This window comes from Spea bombifrons, chromosome 2 (assembly GCF_027358695.1).
Source record: "Spea bombifrons isolate aSpeBom1 chromosome 2, aSpeBom1.2.pri, whole genome shotgun sequence".
In the NCBI taxonomy this organism is placed as follows: Eukaryota; Metazoa; Chordata; class Amphibia; order Anura; family Pelobatidae; genus Spea; species Spea bombifrons.
The window spans coordinates 53,096,756-53,121,612 of record NC_071088.1 but is presented as its reverse complement, the minus strand read 5'-3'; the positions used below and the strand labels follow the sequence as shown (position 1 = coordinate 53,121,612).

Sequence of the window (24,857 nt, the reverse complement as noted above, 5' to 3'; positions counted from 1 at the left end):
CCACAATTGGACAAAAAAATTAGCAATATGACTTGGCATGATAGGAGTGTGATTGCTAACAGCAATCACACTCCTATCATACCCAGGCAACCAGTAAATGCTGGTACCTAGGCATGATGGGACTGTGCTTGCTGTGATTGCTGTACATGCTGGTACAGGGTGGCTGTAAGTGATGTGTAGACCCCATACTGCTGGCAGCATCAATACACAAGGGGGGCAGCTAGCTAGGTTTCAGCATGTACTGGCTGACTTGGCATGATAGGAGTTTGATTGCTAACAGCGATCACAGTCCCATCATGCCTAGGTTACAGCACTTACACATCCATGCTATCACACACACACTCATTCATTCATATACTCATTCATTCACAGATTACCGTATTTGCTCGATTATAAGACGAGGTTTTTTTCAGAGCAAATGCTCATACACACAATTACCGGTGCTTCCTGCTGTATTGCCGGGGCAGCGGGGTGACGTCTACGTGATTCGCGTAGACAACGTCCGCTGCAGCCGGAAGGAGGTGTGGCTAGCAGTGGGGGTTGTCTGCGTCCGTTGCGTAGACCTTCCCCGACTGTCAGGGATCAGAGTTCCCCGCACCGGTGCCGGGGAGCTCTGATCTCTGACAGCCGGGGAAAGTATACGCGACGGACGCATACAAACCCCCGCTGCCAACTCCACCTCCTTCCGACTGCAGCGGAAGGCGACGTCAACCCGCTGCCCCGGCTGGAAGCACCGGTAAGAGAGGGGGGCAGAGAGAGAGAGTGTGTGTGTGTGTTAGTTAAATGGGGGTATAGGGTGTGTGTGTGTGTTAAATGGGGGCATAGGGCATTTCTGGAGTGGCGTTAAGGGGGCATTTAATAAAGCACTCTGCCTCCTGAAATGCCTTATACCTCCCTATATGCCACTCTGCCCCATAATATGCCTTTTAACCCCCTAAATGCCAGAGTGGCATATAGGGGTATAAGGCATTTCTGGAGGCAGAGTGCTCTATACAATGCATTTTAACTCCCTTAATGCCACTCTGTCTCCTGAAATGCCTTATACCTCCCTATATGCCACTCTGCCCCATAATATGCATTTTAACCCCCTAAATGCCAGAATGGGATAAAGGGGTATAAGGCATTTCTGGAGGCAGAGTGGCACATAGGGGGTCAAAAGGCATACCATGGGGCACAGTGGCATATAGAGGGTTAAAAGGCATATCATGGGCCACAGGGCCATATTGGAGTGGCAAGCCTGGGGGCAGATGTGCGTAACTGGGGGACAGGTTGGAAAATACAAGGAAATAAAAACAAAAAAAATATTTTTCTCAATCATAGCTTTTATTAAAAAAAAATAGTTTACATGAATTAACATTTACTGGTAAAACTTTTTTCCTTTGGGGTCGTCTTATATTCAGGCTTTTTCTTTTTTTCCTAAGTTAATATTCAGATTTTGGGGGGTCGTCTTATAATCGAGCAAATACGGTAATTCCCTCAATCACGCATTCTCATTCAAACACCCTCCCCACCCCCTTACCTGCACTGCAGCTCCTCGATGCCGCTCACAGACTTCAGCAGGGGGCGCGGCCTCTCTCTGCGTTCTCTGGTACTGCACAGAGAAAGCAGGACTGGAGCAGAGTCATGTGATGTCATGTGATCTCTGCTAGGTTCCGCTTCCTCTATGCAGTACAGAAGACCCTCCCACAGGTAAGTAGCAGGGCTCGAGGTGCGGCCCGCATAAGATTGGTTGCCCTGGCTGCTGATCTTACGCGGGCCGCACCTCGAGGTCTCGGCCCGCGGGCCGCATGTGGGACGCCCCTGCTGTAGGGGATACCCTGGCCCTGGCCATCAAATAATCTGTTATTAGAGACATGGCCACTAGGGGTTGCCTCTGGGTGATGGGATTCCCTGTCAGACTGTACACCGGAAGTATAAAAAGCTGCCAAGTGCTCTGATGCAGGAAAATTTGGAACAAGCACCAAAAAATGGTAATAACTTGCTGTGACGGGACACCCTGTACCCCGACTGGGTACTCCCGCCAAATGTTGCTTCCTCCTGCCGGGACAACAACAATTAACCCCATGACACTTATTTTAGCCATTGTATAGTACACTTCAGGCTCCAAATAGCCACAAAAACCTATGCAAAAAATATTAGACTCAGTCGCTAGCTCCAACAAAATGGCCACAGCAAGGACTAAATGTCGCCATATGTGGTGGACACCAAGAAAATGTCAGGTACAGCTCAAAAAAAGAAAAAAGGGATGAAATATTCTAAAACTGGCTCCATCAACGCTCGTGCATGCCTGTTGCAGCAAACGGTTGGTTGCTGATAAAGCTGTCGGATCCTGACAGGGAGAGAGACTGAACGGCCCTCGGGTAGAGCACAAAGTATAAAATCATAAAATTAAGAGAAAAAAGGGAGAGGGGGGGATACCACTGCCCCACAGGGGATGACAGAATAGGAAAATACAAAAACACACAGTTAAACGCACCCACAGGTAAGACACCATACACAGACACTTGATACTTATCTGGGGAGCAGCAAAGAAAGAGGGGGGGTGTTTGAGGGGTGTGTGTTTAGAATGCAGCTTACTTATGTGCATACCTGGGAAGTTCTGGGCTCTGGCTACCTGGAGCCTACCCTTGCGGGACGCGGCCAGGACTGCACACTGACGTCGGTGGGCGTTCCCGCTGACGGCTGTGGGAAACGCCCCCCATTTAAAGGAATTTATAGCATGTGTGTGGGAATTAAACTGTTTGTGTTATGCTTTGCCTGTTTCTCCCGCATACATCGCTGTTGGGCATTTCACACACGTAACGAGGAACACCATGTTAGATGATTTGCACGTAAAACAGCCATAAGGAATAACTGGTATAACCTCACGCTTGACCAATAAATAAAGAGCTTTAGACACAGTCAACTGAAACCAAACAGACTCACAACCTAACCACCAAGGAACAGAAGGCTGTTAGATTACGTAAGAACAACCAAGATATTACAATTAAACCAGCGGACAAGGCGAGTGCTGTGGTTATTATGGACACTAAGGATTGCATAGAAGCACACAGGCAACTGATGACAGACTATGTCGAACTTAGGGAGGATCCCACAAAAAACTAAAGATAACCATTATAGGGCTACTGCACAACATCACCCCCCCCCCAGAAGACTCATAATTTAAGTAGTTGGAACCCTCTTGCTGGGTTGAAAAAATCCTTAAACCCTTAGTAAAGGGATCACCTAGTTAACTCCAAGATACAGTTACTGTAGCTACCCAGTTCTTAAACCACAACTCATTTTGTTTTAATATTATGACGTTTTTGTGTAAAACTGTTTCAACAAATGACCATATGTTTATTTCCATGGCACGCTGTCTATTCGTTACAGGCTTCTAAGTGGCTGCATCCCCAAGCGCTTCCTCTATTACAGTCTGCTTGATAAATGCTACACACAGCTGTGTCGTTATTTATTGATATCATGAACGCGTTTGTACAATCAATGGTCCCCACATTTAGACATGGTATATCTATTTTTCCTTGAAGATAAAATACTGTTTTGTTCCCATATTGTGGAGCAAGACACAGCTCGGGGCCCAATTAGGTGGGAATCGGATAATGCTGCATATATGTTGTGAGTAATATTAACAGTCTGATTGTAATAAAGACCCATCATTATTAATTCTTGGATTGAAATTGGGATTCCCACTAGGGGGACCCCCTTATAGTTAATAGGAATATGTGAACACACTCAGCATTGTACGGTATTTAATTTTTTGGCAGCCGGAAGGAGGCGTGGCTAGCAGCGGGGGTTGTCTGCTTGCATCGCGCAGACATTCCCCGGCTGTCAGAGATCAGATCTCTGATCTTTGACAGCCGGGGAAGGTCTGCGCGATGCACGCAGACAACCCCCGCTGCTAGCCATGCCTCCTTCCGGCTGCAGCGGAAGTTGTCTACGCGAGTCGCGTAGACATCTACACGCTGCCCCAGCTGCACTCTGTTTTTACTATGGTGATTAGAAAGCTGGGCTCCATTGATTCGCATGGTTAAATGCAGTACCTGTATTCAACCTGCAAGTGAAGTCAGAGTTCTCTAGAGGGTCTGAAACTTATCCAACTTTGTTATTGGCAAAATCACTCGCAGTGGCGGTTGTGACCGCTCTCCGGAGCCCCTAAATTACTGTTAATTTAGGGACAGCTATGGTTGATGGGGTGTTTAGGGTTAATGTAATGCTGAGGGTTAATTTAATACAGTTAACTTAAGGTGCAGTTAGAGGTAAAGGTGGGCAAACTAAGGGTAATCTAAATCCCGGGGGCAGTGAATATCAATCCTATATTTATTTATAAAAGTATGATGTCAGTGAGATTCTCACAATCATTCTCTCGTGGATTCGAATCTCTCATGGATTCTCTGAACGACTCTGTCAGGAGCCCCCAAAGATGGAGTTCAGGAGTTATTGCGCAGTAGCGGAGTTGGACAGGGCCTGGTGCAGGGCGACTGCATTCTCCCGGGTGGACATCTAGGGTTGTGCAGCCACATACCAGCGCCCTGACATAGCAGCAGATGTTGTCCAGAACAAAACAAAGTGATATCCTGCAGGCACCCTGGAGCAGGCATGAGACATAGCACTAGAATCATGTGCATGGTGCAAGCTGGGAGTATGGAAACTAAGCAGAGTAACAGCTGAAACATAGCAAGCATGGGACAGGGAGACCAAGCAAGAAACATAACCAGACAAGACATACACAATACAGGGCACAACAGGGAACAAGACAAGGAATACTCAAGATCTGACATGAATAGGACAGGACACCCCTCTACCAGGGATTCAGGACAGGACACAGGGCCAATCACACAGGGCCAATTGTCAGTGTGACTGCAGGGAGGGACTGGGAAATAGTAACTGATCCGAACTTCCCATCACTAAGACAAACTATAATGAAAGGCATATAACTAAGAGCACCTACATTCCCCTTTTGATATTTTATAGGGGATGCCTCTACATGTTTGCCCCTTTGAAAAACATTTCAAAAGTTATTAAGTAAACAGAATAGTGTAGCTAAAAACAAACAAAAAAATACATACAGTGCTTGATGTGACCCAAAAAGGGAAAGAAAATTACCAGCTATGTGTATATAAGCCAAGAACAAAAATAATTCATATAAAAAAGAATTTTCGTAACCGATAAAGAACAAAGCAGCTAGTCTTGATTAGCACAGGTTCTGCAATAGGTAGAGAAAACCTATAAAGATAAACACAAACTCAAAAAGGACAGCGCTTGGATAAATATAAAAACAATAATTTTAAGTACATCAATATTGGGGCACATGTATATGTAGGAAAACATAAAAGCCCACAATGGTGTTGTGACGGGACCGACCTGTACCCCGACTGGGTACTCCCGCCAAACGTTGCTTCCTCCTGACGGGACACCAACAAGTAACCCCTTCAGCGCCGGGCAGAACCAGCGTTGTAGATAGAAGGGGGGACGTAGCTGCATTGGCACTGTGGCTATCCGAAGCTTAGCTACACAGACAATGGCCAGGACACAGGGATAACAGGAGCTCACAGGATTAACAGCTACCTGTTATGTAATTGATAATTAGGTATGCAGCAGTGACACCTAGTCATACCTACAGGCGGTCTTAAGACAAGGGCTAACTCACACAATAACAGGGGAAACACTTCACATCTATACAATTAACAATGCTAAGACAATCAGCCTTCTTCCTACTACAGGATGTCCAGCTGACATTACAGTTTTGAGACACTGAGTGCTAAAACATGGGGAACATCAGCAGAAACTGAACCCCTGTATCCACACACAGAAGTCTCTACAAGGCCTGGGCCCGTAGTTGATAGGGAGGAGGCTGGGTCTCAGGTCTCTCCAGGGACCCCAGTGATGGAGGGTTCTGTCACAGATGTAATAAAGTAAAATATCCGTCGTATTATCTTATAGAATTTCACTCACAGACTAACCCGTTATAAGGAGCTCACCAGGAGTTAAAATGGTGAAGTTTCTTCTTTAAAATCTATAAGACAGACAAAAGCCCAAATGGTGCAATATCTTCATATGTCTCTTTAGTATAAAAACCTAATGCAAATAGTCAGGGCCGGCCCGACAATGGAGCCGAATGGGGCAGCCGCTCCAGGCGGCACTTTTGAAGGGGCGACACTTCGCCGCCCCAAGCTTTTTTTTTTTTTTTTTTAAAGCGAAAGAGAGAGAAAGGGGCGCCGAGTGGTCAGTAGCCGCTCGGCGCCCCTCTCTCCTCTGCGGCGAGTGTCCCTGTTCGGTCTCGGTGCCGGCTTGTAATGCTGAGTGCCGGAAGATTTCCGGTGCTCAGCGTTACAAGCCGGCACCAAGACTGAACAGGGAGACTCGCCGCAGGACTGCTGAATTCGCCCCATTTTGCCTTGGGCCGGCCTTGTAAATAGTGGTGGCATAACCAAGAAGTTATGCATATGCGCTTTAGAGTGGGGAAAAAATTCCAATGGAATCCTATACTTGGTAAAATTCTGTCTGATAAAAGTTGTATAATATGTATATATATATATATAAGTGGTAATTTGAAGACTATTTTAGCCCCCACAGACATCATGAAAACATTCCAACCTATGAAATCTAATTTAAACAAATATAAGAGTTTTCTTTCTCTATTAACCCCTTCAGTCCCAGGGGTTTTTGGTACCTCAAGTCCCGGAGCAATGTTTTGTGGTATGTCGGTTCAGCGATTATTCTCTTTTCCTGTGAATAGTGTACCCATGTAAACTATATATTGTTTTTTCAGGGGGAGATAGAGCTTTCTTTTGATACCATAGTTAGATGATTAGCTGAAAATTTAGAATGAGAAATTTAGTAAAAACTAGCGAAAATTAAAAAAAAAACACTTAATTTTTTTATAAATTTTCCCTCTGAATCCTCACAAAATTAGGTAAAGTGATGGAAAATCCCCTCCAAGTTTATCAATTCAGGTGTCCTGATTTCAGAAATATTTAATTTATATAGTTTATGGCTTAATGGGCTTGGGGGTTGTGAATGGGGCAGGAGGGTTATACTGGATAGATGGTGTGTTAGGGCAATGGGATTATTTCTTTCTTTTCTCATACATAATGATACACATATATATCTATTCACTACATGCACACACACTTTATTGGAGAAACAGGCACTAAACATGAAATGTCCCACTTTGATATGTTTTAAAATGATAGAAGTTCACAGTAATATGCTTTGATAATGTTTATTCGTGAAGCCTCATATGCATTGTGGTATTTTTTGTTGGTTTTTTTTCTCCTCCCCTTTATATATAATTGTTTGACACATACATTCATTCACTTTATGCAGATATGCACTTTATTGGAGAAATATGGACTAAATATGCAATGTCTTTAGGGCTGCAACTAACGATTATTTTTATAATCGATTAGTTGGCCGATTATTTTTTCGATTAATCGGATAAAAAAAATGTATGTACATTTTTCATTTATTTAAAATAATTTAAAAACAAATGATGTTAAATACAAACAGCAGAATAAAAAAAACTTTGATAAAATGCATTTCTTGTCTTTATTTCCCACCAGCCCCCCAATTTATGCACATTTGAGCCCAGACATGCCACGCTGCTTCCCACTTATGCCATGCTGCCTCTCACATATGCCATGCTGCCTCCCACATATGCCACGCTGCCTCCCATATATGCCACGCTGCCTCCCACATATGCCACGCTGCCTCCCACATATGCCACTGTGCCTGATACGCCTTATACCCCCTGATACACCCCTCCATCCTCCCCTGACATGCCACACTGCCTCCCAGACATGCCACGCTGCCCTCCCCACATATGCCACTCCACTCTACCCCCAGATATGCCACTGTGGCCCCAGATATGCCTTATACACCCTGATACACCACCCCGTCCTCCCCAGACATGCCACACTGCCCTCCCCACATATTTTGTATTTAAGTTTATTATACAAAACTGATTATGATAAAACAGACATCAACCTGTTTTAGCAGGAATACATAGCTCAGTAATATTGGTACAGATAGACGACAAGCAGTACTGCGGCGCAGCGCAGGGCAATACACGTTACAGTACGACTTCAGTTTACGGAAAGCTCAGTAGAAGCAGTGTACAATTACATTCCCAGACTTAGCACATATGGTTAGCACTTTAGTGAAACATAACCTGGGGAAATGGGGGGGGCGAGGAGAGTGGGGCTAGTCTTCAGCCTCTAGACTGTCCTTGAGAGAGTAGTCTCTCAGCAGGCTGTGGATAAGCCTGCGGCAGTCACGGACTGTGACCTGCTCCCTCCTCAGCACCAGGCGGTTCCTGTCAAACCATAAAGCGTCCTTTACGCAGCACATGAGGCGCCAAGCATCCTCAATGGCGCTCTCCGTGTGTGTCCCTGGGAAAAGTCCGTAAAGTACCGAATGGTAGGACAGGTACTTTCTCTCGATAGAGTCCTTGAGATCCAGCTCCAGGGCTCTGAACAAGGCCTGTGCAAACGGGCACTGCCAGAACAAGTGGAGGGAAGTCTCCTCTTCCACAATGCACTGTGGGCAGTGTCTATATCTGCACAGCCCCCTGGCATGCATAAATGTCCTTAGGGGGAGGCCTCCCTGAATGGCCATCCATGCAATGTCTTTGTGCCTGTTGGTTAGCCTGCTCGACGATGTGTTAGCCCAGACAGTCTTGGCTGTGGTGTCGGGGAGCCCTGGGATGTTCTCGATAGTGTCTTTGGCTCTGATGAGCTTGTGGATCACACGGGGAAACCACAAGTCTGGTTTAACTCCCTCCAGTTGGTGCTCCCTTACAAATTTGCCCACGTCCGAGTAGAACCAGGGCATGGTCCAATTGTAAGGGACGGAGCTGTCCCACTTTTCCCACTTGAGCTGCCTCCACAGGGGCAGCAGGAAGAAGCGAGACATGGAGTTTTCAGCAGAGCCTTTCACTACGTCTCTGAGAGTCCTGCGCACGCAGTTGCACACAAAGAAGGTCCTCAGCATGGTAGGGATGTCAGGCACTCCTTTGCCTCCCTTGCCTGGTTCCTTGTACATCACTGCGCGCTTTACTCTGTCCATTTTGGAGCCCCAGATGAAGTGGAAAACTGCTCGGTTGATGGCTCGGTGAATGGTGACCAGCAGGGGCCACGCCTGAGCTGCGTACTGCATCACGGGAAGAATCTCGTTGCGCAGCACCAGCACTTTCCCTTCGATGGTAAGGTCTCTGAGGCTCCACAGCCCAAATTTCTGCTTTACCTTGTTGAGTCTCTCCTCCCAGCTTTTCAGGGCCACGCTGTCTCTGCCGAACCAGACTCCCAGGATCTTTAGGAAGTCGGTTTTGACGGGAAACGGGATCTGCTCAGAAGTCAGGTCCCACTGCCCGAACAGCATGGTCTCGAACTTCCCGCAGTTGACCTTTGCGCCTGAAGCTCGGCTGAAGTCCTCGCACGTCTGGACAAGCGCTCTCACCGACCGGCGATCCGCGCAGAAGATGGTCACGTCGTCCATGTAGAGCGAGCACTTTATCTCTTTCTTGTCTCTGCCCGGCGCGGTGATCCCTCTGATCTCTGGATTCCGTCTGATGCACTCGGCGAAGAGCTCTATACAACAGACAAAAAGAAGAGGTGAAAGAGGGCAGCCTTGTCTGACCCCAGAGAGGACCGGGAAGGGGTCAGTCTTCCAGCCGTTCACCAGCACCGAGCTGCGGATATCAAGGTACATCAGGTTAGCGTAAGAGCAGAACATCTCCCCCAGCCCAAACCTCCACAGTACCTGACCCATAAAACCATGAGACAGTCGATCGAATGCCTTCTCTTGGTCTAGGGTGACCAGAGCGGCACGGACGTTGCGGTCCTTGATGTAGTAGATCGTGTCCCTGATGAGGGCCAGGCTGTCCGCGATCCGGCGCCCTGGGATGCCGCAGGTCTGGTCGGGGTGGACGATCTGCCCGATGACTTTCTTCAACCTGGTGGCTAGCACCTTGGCGAGGATCTTGTTCAGGAGAGAGATGGGACGCCAATTTTTCAGGTCGCATCTCTCCCCCTTCCGCTTATACAGGATCGTGATCATTCCCTCTCTCAGCGTGGGGGGCATCCTGCCCGCCACCACCATCTCCTCGTACAGGTCGAGGAGGTCCGGGCCGATGAGGTCCCACAGCGTTGTGTACAACTCGGCTGGGAGACCGTCACTGCCCTGTGTCCTGCCCTTCCTGAAGGATTTGGTGGCAGAGTGCAGCTCCTCCAGCGTCAAGGGGGCGTCCATGGCTGCACGACCTGCGGGATCAATGGTGTTAGTGATACCTGACAGGAACCGTTCAGCAGCCTCCGGGTCTGTGTCTTTGGGGGAGTAGAGATCTCGGTAGTAGTCGACGACCGCTTTCTGGACCTCCTCCTTCCCCTGTCGTACCACACCTTCGCTGTCTCTCATTTCTGTCAGGGGCGTGTGGGCGGAGTGGAGCTTCCTGAAAAAGAAAGAGTTACATTTCTCACCCTTCTCCAGGTTCTCCACCTTGGAACGGAAGACGATTTGCTTGTATTCCTCCTCAAAGTGCTTTTTCAGGCCCTCCTTGGTCTCCCCCAGCTCCTCGTCCACGTCCCATCCGCACTGTTGGAGGTCCAACAGGGACTGCAGCTTGCGTTGCAGCCGTCTGAATTTCCTCTTCCTCTCACACGCCTGGAGTCTTCCTTTAGCCTGAATGAAAGAGTGCAGCTTTACTTTAGTAAACTCCCACCACTGGGCTACAGTGGGGAACAGATGCTTGGTACTGACACAATCAGAATATACATTACGCAGCTCATCCACGATTTCCTGCCTCTCTAACAGGGCACAGTTCAGCTTCCAGGAGCCTGGACCGGGAGGAAACCCTTTGCCCAGGGCACACTGGAGCCGAACAGCCCTGTGGTCTGAGAAGTAGCAGGGCACCATGGAGCACTGCTGATGCTCTACCGCTCGAGAGGTGAACACAAAGTCTATCCGGGAACACACAGAGCCATCCGGCCGGCTCCAAGAATAGTTCACGGAGCCGGTCCCGATGGAGCCCATAGCGTCCTTTAAGGATGCCTCTGTGACAATCTCTCTGAGCAGTTTCGAAGTCACGTCCAGGTTTATTGCGTGGGTGGAAGTGCGCCCTCCTTCCTCGATCGGGCAGTTGAAGTCCCCGCCCATCACTATGGCCCTGGTGGTGGTCAGCTGGGTCCGCAGGTTCTGGAGTAGCTCCAGGCGTTGCTTCTTCTCCGGGGAGGCGTACACGGTGATGAGCCTGACAGGCTCCCCCGCCCAGGATCCGTCCAAGACCAGAAGTCTGCCGCAGACCATCTCCTGGACAGCGTCCACCGTGAAGTTGCCTCCTCGGATCAGGATAGCAACCCCCGCCGACTTGCAGCCGTTCCCGTCGGACCATTCCCTGCATAGATGGCGATAAGAACGAGAGAAGGGCAAAGCACATTCCTGCAACTTATATACATCACACTGCTGGGAAGAAAGGAAGGTTAGTAAACCGCGCCTCCGGAACTGGTCCTTCATGCTCCTCACATTAATGGAGAAAATAGAGATTGACGCCATTAGTTGGGAGTAAAAAGAAGGTTAGCTCAAACAGAGGCACTAGTTACCGCCTCCTCCCCCTGGTGGGAGAGGATCTTCCCCGCCGTGGTCGATGGGGTTCACGGGGGTCCAGACGGCCTCGTCTAGCAGCTGTTCCAGGAGGGAGACCTGGTTGTCGATAACCAGCTGGTTGAGGATCAGAGCCTCGGTCTCGGTGGCTGGCTCATCCGACGGGGTCTTGTCCTGGACCATCTTTTCGAGCGTGTCGTCATTGTCATTAGCAGGCTTGGGAGGAGAGGGAGAGGGAACGGTGGGGGCTGGTGGTGGCGCCCTCTTCTGGACAGAGATCCTGGTGGGCTCGTCTCAGTCTCGCTGTCCTCGTCCTCCTCCTCCTTCTTGCCGCTATGTTTGTGTTTTCTGGCTCCGGCTCCTTTTGGCGGCATCTCCAGGGGGTTGTCTGCAGCGGAAACAAGAGGGGGGAAAGGGTCGGGGTCTGCAGCAGCTAGGGATGGGGTTAGAGCTGCTGCAGAGAGGGGGAGGAGTGGGGGGAGGGAGAAGGGGGTGAAGCAGGGAGGGTCGGAGGCAGCACAGGGGAGGGATGGCGCTGCCTCTGGGGGTGGAGGGGGAGCCTTGACAGCAGGCAAGGCCAAGACAGTCTTGGCAGGGAGGGGAGCTGCTTTCTTACCTTTCCTGGGTGCCGCTTTCGGGGTTGCCGGAGATGGTGTCTGCGGTGCCGGCGACTTGGCTGGAGCCTTGGTCGGGGCCGATGAGGGGACCTTGGCCGGGGCCTTGGCTGCTGCTACCGCTGCGTATGACCTTGATCTTTTGGGGCAATCCTTGTAGATGTGGTCAGGATCGCCGCACAGGTTACAGGTCTTCTTTCGTTGACAGTCTTTGGTCTCGTGCCCCACCACCCTGCAGTGCCTGCAGGATTTCTGTTGGCATTCCTCTGCCTTGTGACCCAGTTGGCTGCATCGTCTGCAGGTTGTGGGCTGACCAGGGTAGAAAAGCATGCCTGTAGAATTTCCCAGGGCGAAGCTCTGCGGTAGGTGTTGGAGCCCATCCAGCGAGGTGGAGTCTGCCTTCAGACGGATCACGAGGGACCATCTTCCTGTCCAGAAGCCGTACTGGTTGAGGATCTTGGTCGGTTCTTTTACGATGTGGCAGTATCTTCCCAGAAAAGTTGCCACGTCTTTTCCTGGGGTGTGGGGGTTCCGCATCGAGACCGTCACGGGTCTCTCCTCCCTGTGGATGGGGCTGTTTCCGTAGAAACGGGAGAGGACCTGATCCGGTTTTGCCGACCTGAAGGCTTCCCAGAACCTTTTGCAGACCGCCGCTGAAATGAACGTTACGTAGAACATTCCCTTCAAAAACGACTGGACGCTCAGGGTCTCTGCTGGGCTGAAGCCTGCTCCCTCGTGCACTACCTTCTTGCTGAAGGTGTCCACATCCATGTCAGGGGTGTGTCCCTCCACTTCCTTTAGCTTTAGGACCACCGTCTGCCTCATCCAGGTGTCCAGGGGAGGTGGGCTCCCTGGGGTCGCTGCAGGCTGGACTCGGCTTCCGGTGGCCTGGCTGGGTCGTTGGGCTTCAGAGGTCTGGGTTGCCATTTTCACTCCTCGTCGGGTCTGGCTGGGAAAGCGTAGAGAACTGGAAAAGAGAAGAGGGAGAGATTAAAAGCACAGGGGGGGGAGGCAGGGGGAGGCACTAAAAAAGGCCAAAAAGAGGGGCAGGGGAAGGCACTAAAAAAGGCCAAAAAGAAGGGCAGGGGAAGGCACTAAAAAAGGCCAAAAAGAGGTGCAGGGGAAGGCACTAAAAAAGGCCAAAAAGAGGGGCAGGGGAAGGCACTAAAAAGGCCAAAAAGAGGGGCAGGGGAAGGCACTAAAAAAGGCCAAAAAGAGGGGGGAAAAGGCACTAAAAAGGGCCAAAAAGAGGGAAAAGGCACTAAAAAGGGCCAAAAGTAGGGGGAAAGGCCGCCTCAAGAAGAGGGGGAGTCTTTCCCAGCACCCAAAGGTAGACCGTGCGCTCAAGCCTCACGAGTGTTAGGATTTCTCCAGCATGCATCCACTCGGTGTTGGGGAGTCCACACCAGGTTTCCTAGGGTCTGCAGGCCCGGAGGCCGAGGAGCGAACGCAACCGTGACCGAATCTCGTTTCGTTCAGAAAGGCATCAGTTAGAACCCCAATAGCAGCATGTCTACATAAGTAGAAAGGCCGAGGTCCAACAACAACCAATCGTCACGAACCTCAGGCAAGACACTTGATCTTAGCCAAAAGGCCGAGAAGCCCTCCCCACATATGCCTTATATACCCTATATGCCTTATACCCCAGATAGGTCACTCCGTCCTCCCCAGATATGCCTTATACCCCTCAGATATCTCATAGTCCCCTCATAGAGTCACAGACCCGTTCACAGCACACTGACACCATACTTCACTGCCCCCAGGATTTAGATTCCCCTTAGTTTGCCCCCCTTTATCTCTAACTGCACCTTAAGTTAACTTTATTAAATTAATTAAATTAACCCTCAGTCCTCATCATTAAATTAACTCTAAATACCCCATTAACCATAACTACCCCTAAATTAACTCTAAATACCCCATCAACCACAACTACCCTAAATTAACCCTAAACACCCCATTAAGCATAACTGCCCCTAAATTAACCCTAAACACCCCATCAACCACAGCATCCCCTAAATTAACCCTAAAGACCCCATCAACCACAACAGCCCCTAAATTAACCCTAAACACACCATTAACCACAACTGCCTCAAATTAACCCCAAACACCCCATTAACCATAGCTGCCCCTAAATTAACCCTAAACACCCTATTAACCATAACTTCCCCTAAATTAACCCCCACCTCCCCTAACTTTCAGCAGCCCAAATATTAATTTTATACTTACAGTTAGATGACACAGCCATGTGGTTCTGGAGAAGGAAGGGGCGGGGCCAGTTGTCACAGTGATTACAGGGAGGGACTGGTAAGTAGGAACTGCTGCTGTGAGTCACTGAAACGGATTATAAAACGAGGGGTATTTTTCAGAGCCCTCATTTTATAATCGATAAAAATCGATTCAACTAATCGATAATGAAATTCGTTGGCAACGATTTTCATTATCGATTATTATCGATATTATCGATTAGTTGTTGCAGCCCTAAATGTCTTACCCTTTTACTGTGTAGATGAAGGTTCATATGAAGCTCAAAACAATATGGCTTGATAGTGTTTGTTAATAATGTATGTTTATGAAGGTTTTTTTTCCCTTTCACCTTAATGATATATATTTACGTCTCATTCCTCATTTTTTATGGATGTACTATGATTTCGGAGATTCAAAAATGGTTTCTTCGGACTGTACATGGTACCTTGGAGTCCATTATACCGTATTTGCTCGATTATAAGACGAGGTTTTTTCCAGAGCAAATGCTCTGAAAAATACCCCTCGTCTTATAATCGGGGTCGTCTTCTAATCAGACCCAAAAAAATGGCTGGGGCCATGCTGCTTACCGGTCGCGAGCAGCGTCTCTTCCGTTAGAAGCAGGAGGACAGGAAGCTTGTAGCTTCCTCACAGAACTCTATCTCCCCCTCCCTCCTCTGGGGGCAGGGCCAGAGAAGTTGCTGGTACAGCCGGTCCCCTGCAGAAGTCTTCGAGTGAGAGATCTGCAGTTCAGGTAAAGGGGTGGGGGAGGGTTTTTGGGTAAGTATGTGTGATTAATGTGTGAAGTATGTGTGATTAATGGAATGAATGAGTATTTAAATGTTTGTGAATGTGTGTTTGTGTGTGATAGCATGGATGTGTAAGGGGGGTGGGGGTTGTAGCATGGCATAGGGAGGCTGTAATCCCACTACTATCATCCCCAGGTTCCAGCATGTACTGGCTGCCTTGGCTTGATAGGAGTGTGATTGCTGTTAGCAGCAATCACACTCCTATCAAGCCAAGGCAGCCAGTACATGCTGGGTTAAAAGGCATATCATGGGGCTGAGTGGCATATAGGGGGTTAAAATGCATTTCTGGACCTCCAGAAATGCATTTTAACCCCCTATATGCCACTCAGCCCCATGATATGCATATATACCTCCAGAAATGCATTTTAACCCCCTATATGCCACTCAGCCCCATGATATGCCTTTTAACCCCCTATATGCCAGAGTGGCATATAGGGGTATAAGGCATATCATGGGGCAGAGTGGCAAATAGGGGGGGTATAAAGCATTTCTGGGGGCAGAGTGGCATAACTGGGGGGGGCAGGTTGGCAAATAAAAGGAAATTTAAAAAATATATTTACATGAATTAATATTTACTGGTAAAACTTTTTTTCCTATAGGGTCGTCTTATATTCAGGCTTTTTGTTTTTTTCCTAAATTAATATTTTGATTTTGGGGGGTCGTCTTATAATCGGGGTCGTCTTATAATCGAGCAAATACGGTATTTGTTGTATGCAAGAGTTGTATGAATGTATGTGTTAGGAAGTTTCAAACTCGAATGAGCTCGATCATTATAGAATGTAAATTGTTTATAGATAATGAAGGAACTGATAGAAAATTAGTACATTGAATGTGATGGGCCTGGAGATAATTGTTGAATCTCCCGACTTGTCGACAATTTAGTAATATTGGTGTTGATCTTGCATATTACAGATATACGCTATTAATACATACACAAATTTATGTTTTTATATATCTAAGATTATTAATTAATTTAAAAAAATATAAAATGAGAGATCATTATTTATGTATTAATTGTTTTGTAACTGTACTACTACTCAATTTATTTTAAAAAAATGGTTAGAGGTCCTCTTAGGGACCTCTTGAACATGTTATTAATGCCAGTGATGTCACAATGACATCACTTAGCTCACTTTGTTTTTTTTTTATTATTATTATTTGTTATTATTTTTTTTAGGGCTGCAACTAACGATTATTTGAATAATCGATTAGTTGGCCGATTATTTTTTCAATTAATTGGATAAAAAAATGCAAATTTTTTTAATTTAAAATGTAATAAAAAACGTTCAATTTACACTTTCATCTCTTTATCGCAATGGCCTATCTCTATTCACCTTATTTTACTGACATAATAATAAAAGCTACAAGAACCCAAATACAGTGTTTCTCAAACTAGGTTTTAATACAAAGTTATTAGTAAATATTAATTCATATGTTAACTATTTTTCATATTTAATAAAAACTATGAGAAAAAAGCCTTGTTTATATTTTCTTTTATTTACCAAACTGCCCCCAGTTATGCACATCTGACCCCCAGCTTGCCACTCTTGTGCCCCCTGATATGCCACTGTGCCCCCAATATGCCTTATACTCCTTATATGCCAGTGAATTGCAACTGAGCCCCCTGATATACCTTTTACCCCAGATATGTCTTATGCCCCCCTGATATGCCTAATATCTATATGCCTTAAACCCCCTATATGCCACTGTGCCCCTTGATATGCCTTATAATTTCCAATATGCCACTTGTCCCCATTTATGCCTTATACCTCCCTATATGCCACTATGCACCCTGATATGCCACTCCGCCCCCCCATAAATGCCCTGCATCACCCTGAAATTCATTATACTCCCTGATTCACCACTCTGCCTCCCCCAGATATGCCACTCTGAAATTCATTATACCCCCATACACCACTCTACCTCCCCCTATACACCACTCTAACTCCCCCAGATATGCCATTCTGCCTCCCTGAAATTCATTACACCCCCATACACCACTCTGCTATCCTGAAATTCATTATACCCCCCATACATCACTATAACTCACCCATACACCACTCTGCCTCCTCCCCCTCCCATACACTACTCTGCCTCCTCCCCCCTCCCATACACTACTCTGGCTCCTCCCCCTCCAATACACCACTCTGGCTCCTCCCCCTCTCATACACCACTCTGCCCCCCCATACACCACTCTGCCTCCTCCCCCTCCCATACACTACTCTGGCTCCTCCTCTTCCCATACACCACTTTGCCTCCTCCCCCCTCCCGTACTCCACTTTGCCTCCTCCCCCCTCCCATACACCACTCTGCCTCCTTCCCCCTCCCATACACCACTCTGCCTCCTCCCCCTCCCATACACCACTTTGCCTCCTCCCCCCTCCCATACACCACTCTGCCTCCTCCCCCCTCCCATACACCACTCTGCCTCCTGTCAGCAACGGAGGTACACAAGACACCAGGGAGCCGGGTAGAGAGGCAGAGTGGTGTATGGGAGGGGGAGGAGCCAGAATGGTGTATGGGAGGGTGTCTCCCATACACCCCTCTGACTCCTCCCCCTCCCATACACCACTCTGCCTATCTCCCGACTCCCTGGTGTTTTGTGAACCTCCGTTGCTGACAGGCACTTTCACTGCAGCTTCATAGAATCCTCAGCGTAAGTGAAGGGCAGTAACGGAGGCTGTCTGTGCGCATTGCACAGACCCCCACCAGCTGACAGAGAGGATGATCCTCTGCAGGAGACCTCGATTCTCTGTCAGCCGGTGGGGGTCTGCATGATGTGCACAGACAGCCTCCGTTACTCACCTTCACTTCCGCTGGGGCTTCTACACCATGTGATGCTGCCACTGCATCGTAGGAGCGGAAGTGGAGGGGAGAGGCGTAAGTTGTCTGTGCGCATCGCACGGACACCCACCGGCTGACAGTGAGGGGAATCCAGGTCCCCTGCAGTGTTGCGGGGGATCTGGATTCTAGTGTTATAATGCAATCTCTGTTTGAGGTTGGATTATATAAGGAGAGGAGTTTTTCAGAGCATTTGCTCTGAAAAAAAACTCTTTTTATAATCGATAAAAATCGATTCGATTAGTTGTTTCAGCCCTAATTTATTTGTATTACTTTAGTGATTTAAAAAAAAAAAAAAATTTAACCACTTAAGGACCGGGCTTATTTTTTCTTTTTGTACCCTTTGGGTCCAAGGCTGTTTTAACACTTTTGCACTGCTCCTGTTCAGCTGTAATGTTCTCCTCACCCATTTAGTGATGGGCTTTCTTCAGATACCATTATTTTGATCATATCGTCTTATTTACTATAAAAAAATAATAAAACGTGAAATTTTCCCCGCGTATAGTGGCAGTACCGGGGCTTGCTCTCTCTCACGGGCAAGCACTCTAAAAGATACTAAAGAGTTAAGCTCCACCCTCCCCTTATCCTATAACCGTACTAATGTCATTCCGTAGATCAGTTCTTTTTTGTCCCGTGCAGTGACCAGCACGGATAGTCTCCAGATTCGGTTGGCACACGGGTTGTTCCCGCAGTCCATTCGCTCCCCGGGTGGGACCTTTGCTGTCTCTTCACCACGTTTACAGATGGAATCTGTAGCGGTTTCTTATGGTCGTCCATAAGTAAACGAGCATTCATCTCAAAACACTTCAAACAAATTTTCAAGCTACAAGATGACGTCATGTTGGATGAACATCCTAAAGTGGATGTCCAAATTGCTCAGTTGTCTAAGAAGACTACATTGCCGATTGGAGAGGTGTCTGGTCTAAAAGATACCATGGACAAAAGAGCAGAGACAGTTAATAGAAGGATTTTCCAAACGTCAGGTCTTCAATGCAAAGCAGCATCAGCCGGAGCAGCTGTAGCTAGAGCCCAAGGCCTATGGATCCAGAATTTTGGAAGATCATGTTCTGGATGATGCAGATAAAGATCTTTCAAATCTTTTAAAAAATTGAAACTATCAAATCAATTCCTGATTGACATGGTGGAGGAATTGGTCAAGCTTCCCGCTCGCAACATGGGGCTCCTGACAGTTGCTAGGAGAGCAGTATGGCTCAGATCCTGGAATGCTGACTCCGCATCCAATCCATTTGAGAAAAAGAACCCTTTTTGTTCTCCACTAGAAGAACTTTTAAAACAAATTTCTTACACTAAGAAAGCGCTCCCACAAGATGATAAACCTAAATGGAATCGTAGATATCCCTACAATAGGCAAAGATATTCCAGGCCATCTGATAAATCTTCCTTTTTGGAGGCAAAATAAAGAGTCTAGATTTCAACTTAAGGCTACAAGACAAGACAAGAAAGGGCGAGAAGATTCTGACAAAGTGGGTAGTCGCCTTCAGATGTTTCGGGAAACATGGTTCCACACTACCAGTAACCCATGTATACGTCAGATAGTATCAGAAGTCTACACCATCAGGTTTTGCAATACCCCACACGATTATTTCTTAGTCTCCTCATACCCGTCGGCGAAGAAGAACTCAGCTCTAATCATGACAGCATCAAAACTCCTCAAGCAAGGAGTTATAGAAAACATTCAGAAGAAACATCTATTTCAGGGAGTTTACTCTCGCTTGTTCCTGGTCCCAAAGCCAGATGGTTCCTTCCGTCCAGTACTAGATCTGAAGTCCATCAATCAATATATATATTCCATATCAAAACTTCCGTATGGTAACTGTATTTTCAGTTACTCAGTTGATTCAGAGAGGAGATTATATGGCTTCCCTAGACTTCCAGGATGCTTACTTGCACGTGCCAATAGCAGAAAGCTAAATGCAGTCTTCAAGGCTCTGCTAACCTTCATGGATATCGGGCAAGCCGGTGAAGATTCAATCAGACAACACCATGACGGTATCCTATACCAACAGACAGGGGGGCACAAGAGTAAGCAGTCTTCAAGATCTATGCAGTCTTCAAGCGGGCGGTCAGGCACTTGCCCCGGTAATCCCGCGCAGTCCTGCAAGGCTGCCTTCTCGCTGCTCCCTTACAGTGTCTCCTCTCTTGCTCTGCTGAGGAACAAAACGGAGTCACATGATGGGACGTCACTTCCCATGACTCCGCCTTGTTCCTGGGCGGAGAAAGAGAAGAGACGCTCTGAGGGAGCAACTCGAGGGCAGCCTTGCGGGACTGCGCAGGAAATCTGCAGTTCACAAATGTGGCGGGAGCGGGCGGGAGTGGAACACCCACATTGCGGGAGCGGGCGGAATTGGGCAAAAAAATCAGCGGGAGCGGGATTAAAAAAGCAGTCCCGCGCAGGGCTCTAGTATAGACCCCATCATGGCTAATCTCCTTTTGGGTTCAGTAAAACTATCGACAGCCAAAATTTATCTAAGAATCTGGAGGAGGTTTCTTGAATGGTGTCAATCTCAAGGACTGCAGAGTTCACCTCCATCTATTCCGGTCATTCTGTACTTTTTGAATCTAGGGTTTGAAGCAGGACTCTTAAGGGTCAGATTTCTGCTCTTAGCCATTTCATGCTCGTCGATTTGGCATCGGATCTTTTCATTAGAAGATTTTTTAAGGCCATCACGATTAAAAGACCTTCTGTTAGATCTTTTTTTCACCATGGGATCTTACCTTACCTTAGTACTCAAGACTCTCTGCTTGCTCTGTGCTCTGCTACGTTTGAGCTTCTTCAAGAAGTCTCACTGAAATTCCTTTTCCTGAAAACTGCGTTTTTGGTAGCTATTACCTCAGCACGACAGATTGGGGAACTCCAGGCTCTCCCAGCCTCGGAAGACTTTCTCGTTCTTCATCAAGACAAAGTGGTTCTGTATCCCAGGCCATCCTTCCTGCCTAAGGTTCTATCTCAAGCTAATGTTAACTAGCCTATAGTCCTTCCGACGTTTTTCCCAGACCCTTCGTCATCGGAAGAAAATAAATGGCATTCTCTGTATGTTAAGAGAGCTCTTACAGTTTATTTGGAGCGTAACCTCTTCCTTTCGTTCATCTGACCATCTGTTCCTTCAGTTCCATGGCAAGTCGTCGGGTCAAGCAGTTTCAAAATGAACCTTAGCCAGATGTCTCACGGACACCATCCGTCTGGCATATGACTCCTGTGGTGCGGTTCTTCCATCCCAAATTAAGGCCCACTTCACGAGATCCGTCTCCATTTCCTGGGCTTCCAGGTCTTCAGTCTCTCCGGGGGAAATTTGTAAAGCAGCCACTTGGTCCTCCTGGAACACTTTTCTTAAACATTATAGACCGGACATTTCCTCTGCTTCAGAAGCTGAGTTTGGGGAGCCAGGTTTTTCACGCTGTTAATTACTAACTCCCTTTTTGCGGGATCTTGATATATCCCACTGGTACTGCCGCTATACGCTCGGAAAAACAGAAATTTTTACCTCTCCATTCCCCAGTATAGTGGCAATAACTGTTTCCCTCACAAATTTCGTTAATAAAGATTTTTTTGTACTACTGGTTGGTCCTCTTGTTATTAACTGATCTAAGGAGTGACGTGAGTACGGTTATAGAGTAAGGGGAGGGTGGAGCTTAACCCTTTACTATTTTTTAGAGTCCTTGTCCCGGGAGAGAGAGCAAGCCCCACCGGTACTTTTTGGGGGAAAAAAACACCTTTCATGACTTTTATTTGCAAAATCTTTTACTCACCTACAAAATGAAGTAAAGCAACTAGCTAAATAGATTCTACTATTTGTCCTGAGAAATACCCAATGGTTTTTTGCTGTTTTTTGAAAGTTATAGAGCAATAAGTACAAGTAGCGTTTTATGATTTCCAAACCTTTTTTTCCCAAATCTGGTCATTCTGCCTCCATCTCCTCTTTGGAACATCTTTGAAGCCGGTTAACTCAATTTAACCTGATTAAACCATATATTTTTAAAAACTAGACACTAGTATTTCAAATGCTGGTATTTGAACCCTTTCCATGCACTAATTATACAACCACACTTTGTCAAACTTTGTAATAGTAATTTAAAATTGTAATTTAGTTATAAATATACAGGTCCTGTATATGTCACTATCAAACACCCCAATATGTGTTCAGCAACATCTCCTGAGTAAGGTGATATTTGGGACATGCGTAATTCAGGTTTTCAACACAGACTTTTAGCATTTGGTCATTCTGCCTCTATCTCCTCTTTGGAACATCTTTGAAGCCGGCTACTTCAATTTACCCCATCAAACCATATATTTTTAGAAAACAAGACACCCCAAGGTATTTCAAAGTTTGTGGTAGTATTTTATTTTTTTATTTTTTTCACACATATTGTACTTCAAAAAGAGAGAGGTTGGAATGCAGCACTCAGCAGTGAAATGGTGCACGAGCCAGGGTACCACCAAGTCCCTCAATAAATCCAAAATAAAGAAGCAGAGGCTCAGCACTCAAATGATAAGGTGAGTTTATTTCACACAGGCCAGTGTGAAATAAACTCACCTTATCATTTGAGTGCTGAGCCTCTGCTTCTTTATTTTGGACAAATTGTACTTCAGGAATTAATTCATAGCTCCCGGTATGCGTCACTATCAAACACCCCAATATGTGTTCAGCAACATCTCCTGAGTTCACTGATTCCCCACATGCATGGGTTTGTCGGGTTGTTTGGGATTCAAAATGCCCCATTTGGGGAGTGCGCGTTTTTCAACTTGAAACTTTATTGTCCTACTGCCCTCATGTCCTAAGTGGGCCATCTTTGAAGCAACATCTCCTGAGCGCAGTGATACCCCGCATGCATGGGTTTGGGATTTAAAATGCCACATTTGGGAAGCACGCTTTTTTCTCCATTTTGGTCAGTCTGTGCCCATGCCCTATCTTTGAGCCCGGCCACTCCAATTTACCCCATCAAACCATTCATTTTTTATTAAATTAGACACCCCTTGGGTATTTGAAATGCTATTATTTTAACTCTTTCTTTGTCGAGATTTTTGAGAAGATAAAGCGCTAATTTGAGCACTTGTTCAAAAAATAAACTTTATTTTTTATTTTAGTTATTTTATTCTTTTTTGGACTTTTTTGGTTTTTTTTACATTTTGCTGGTATTGGATGTTTCCTCTGGTTACATCACTGTATAATTATTTTTAAATGTTAGCACCTTTTTTTTTTTTTTTTTTTACATTTTTTTTAAAATAATTTTTTTAAGATTTTACTAATCACATTGTGATTAGAAAGCTGGGCTCCATTGACTTGCATGGTTGAATGCAGTACCTGCAAGTGGAGCCAGATTCTTAGGAAGGTCTGGAGAGACTCTCCTGAGGATTCTTTTCAACTTTGTTTTTTTTAATGGGTGCTGCCATCTTGCGAGTGGCAGAATCACTGGTAGTGACAGTTGAGGCACGAGCATCCTGGGGTGGGTGCTTGGTGTCGCTGAATGCCTCGCTATCGAGGCATTTCAGCGACACCATTGAAGTTTAGGAGGTGATCGTTGATCGTTAAAACGGGCGTCCGCCGCCATACAGTGTATGGCGGATGTTGACGCCACGGGGAGGGGCCAGACATGGCCCTTGATGCCGATCTCGGCTTTACTGAATGCCTCGACATCAAGGCATTACAGCAACGCCATTTAAGCGAGGAAAGTGATCGTTCAGGATCGTCAAAGGTTGTTAACATACTGTTTTTCTGTGACAGCCCTGAACCGTCCAAGGTCGCTAAGGGGTTAAAAATCACTAACTTTTTTTTTCTCCTTTTCATTTTCCAGCATGGAAGGAGGGTGAGAAACATGGTTTCTGACTCTCCTCCTCGCGATCCCCCTGCACCGATCACACTGTGATCTCATTGCAAGTCCCCACAGACTTGCATAGAGATCACAGCGTCTGTGCCTCATCGGAGGACAGGATATCCCCTGCAGGGATGAACTTCCAAATGATGGCAGCAATGACGCAACCTGGAAAGGAATGCCTGATCGCGCGATCTGCATTTAAAAATGTAACAGCTTTCCGGCTTTCGTGCCGGAAGCTATTACATCACATCGGACAGCAGAAAGCTGGCTTCTGCTGTCAGGAAGGAGTCCAGGAGTCCCTTAAGAAGGGAAGAACATACCGGTATGTCCATAGGGGATTCTTGGGATGCGTTTTTTGGACGTACCGGTACGTCCGTAGGGAACTTTGTCGCCGAAAATATAGCTGTTTCTAAGCGATCCAGGTCCCTGGCTCCCGACATTAGCCTCGCTATGCTGGCTATGCGAGACTCTGTGCCGGTTGCCATGGTTCCTGTGACGCTATCCACGTTATACGCGAAAGTTCTATATCTAGTCTCAATAGATGCAGAAGTCTTGAATGACACCACAATCTCGCGAGACGCTGTAATTTAAAAGCCAGCCCGCCACTGTGATGACGGTGCGCCCATTGCAGCTGAGGAAGTTCTTACGAAATGCGTCCTGCTTGTGTTTTTGGCGCTAGCCTGGTCAGGCACAGTCATCTCAGTGGTAGGTCTCTTTATATTTTTATATATTTTTTTTCTTTTTGTATATTGTTGTACCCTTGGTGGGGCAGGTTGACTACTATACCACTGTTTTGATTTATTTATCCATTTGTATATTCATATTTAATTGTAAGGATATCTTTTATGTATATCATTTTATATTGTGTATTTTGTTGTTTTTATTTTGTATTTCTTTTTGTCTCTATATGTATTAAAATTATTGT

The 24,857-nt window shown here is 46.7% G+C and overlaps 1 protein-coding gene across 1 annotated transcript in view; it reads left to right on the top strand.

Moving 5' to 3' along the window:
- The window catches only part of LOC128472410 (bromodomain and PHD finger-containing protein 3-like), a 213,449-nt gene that overhangs the window by 4,453 nt on the left and 184,139 nt on the right, over window positions 1-24,857 (top strand). The window lies entirely within an intron of this gene.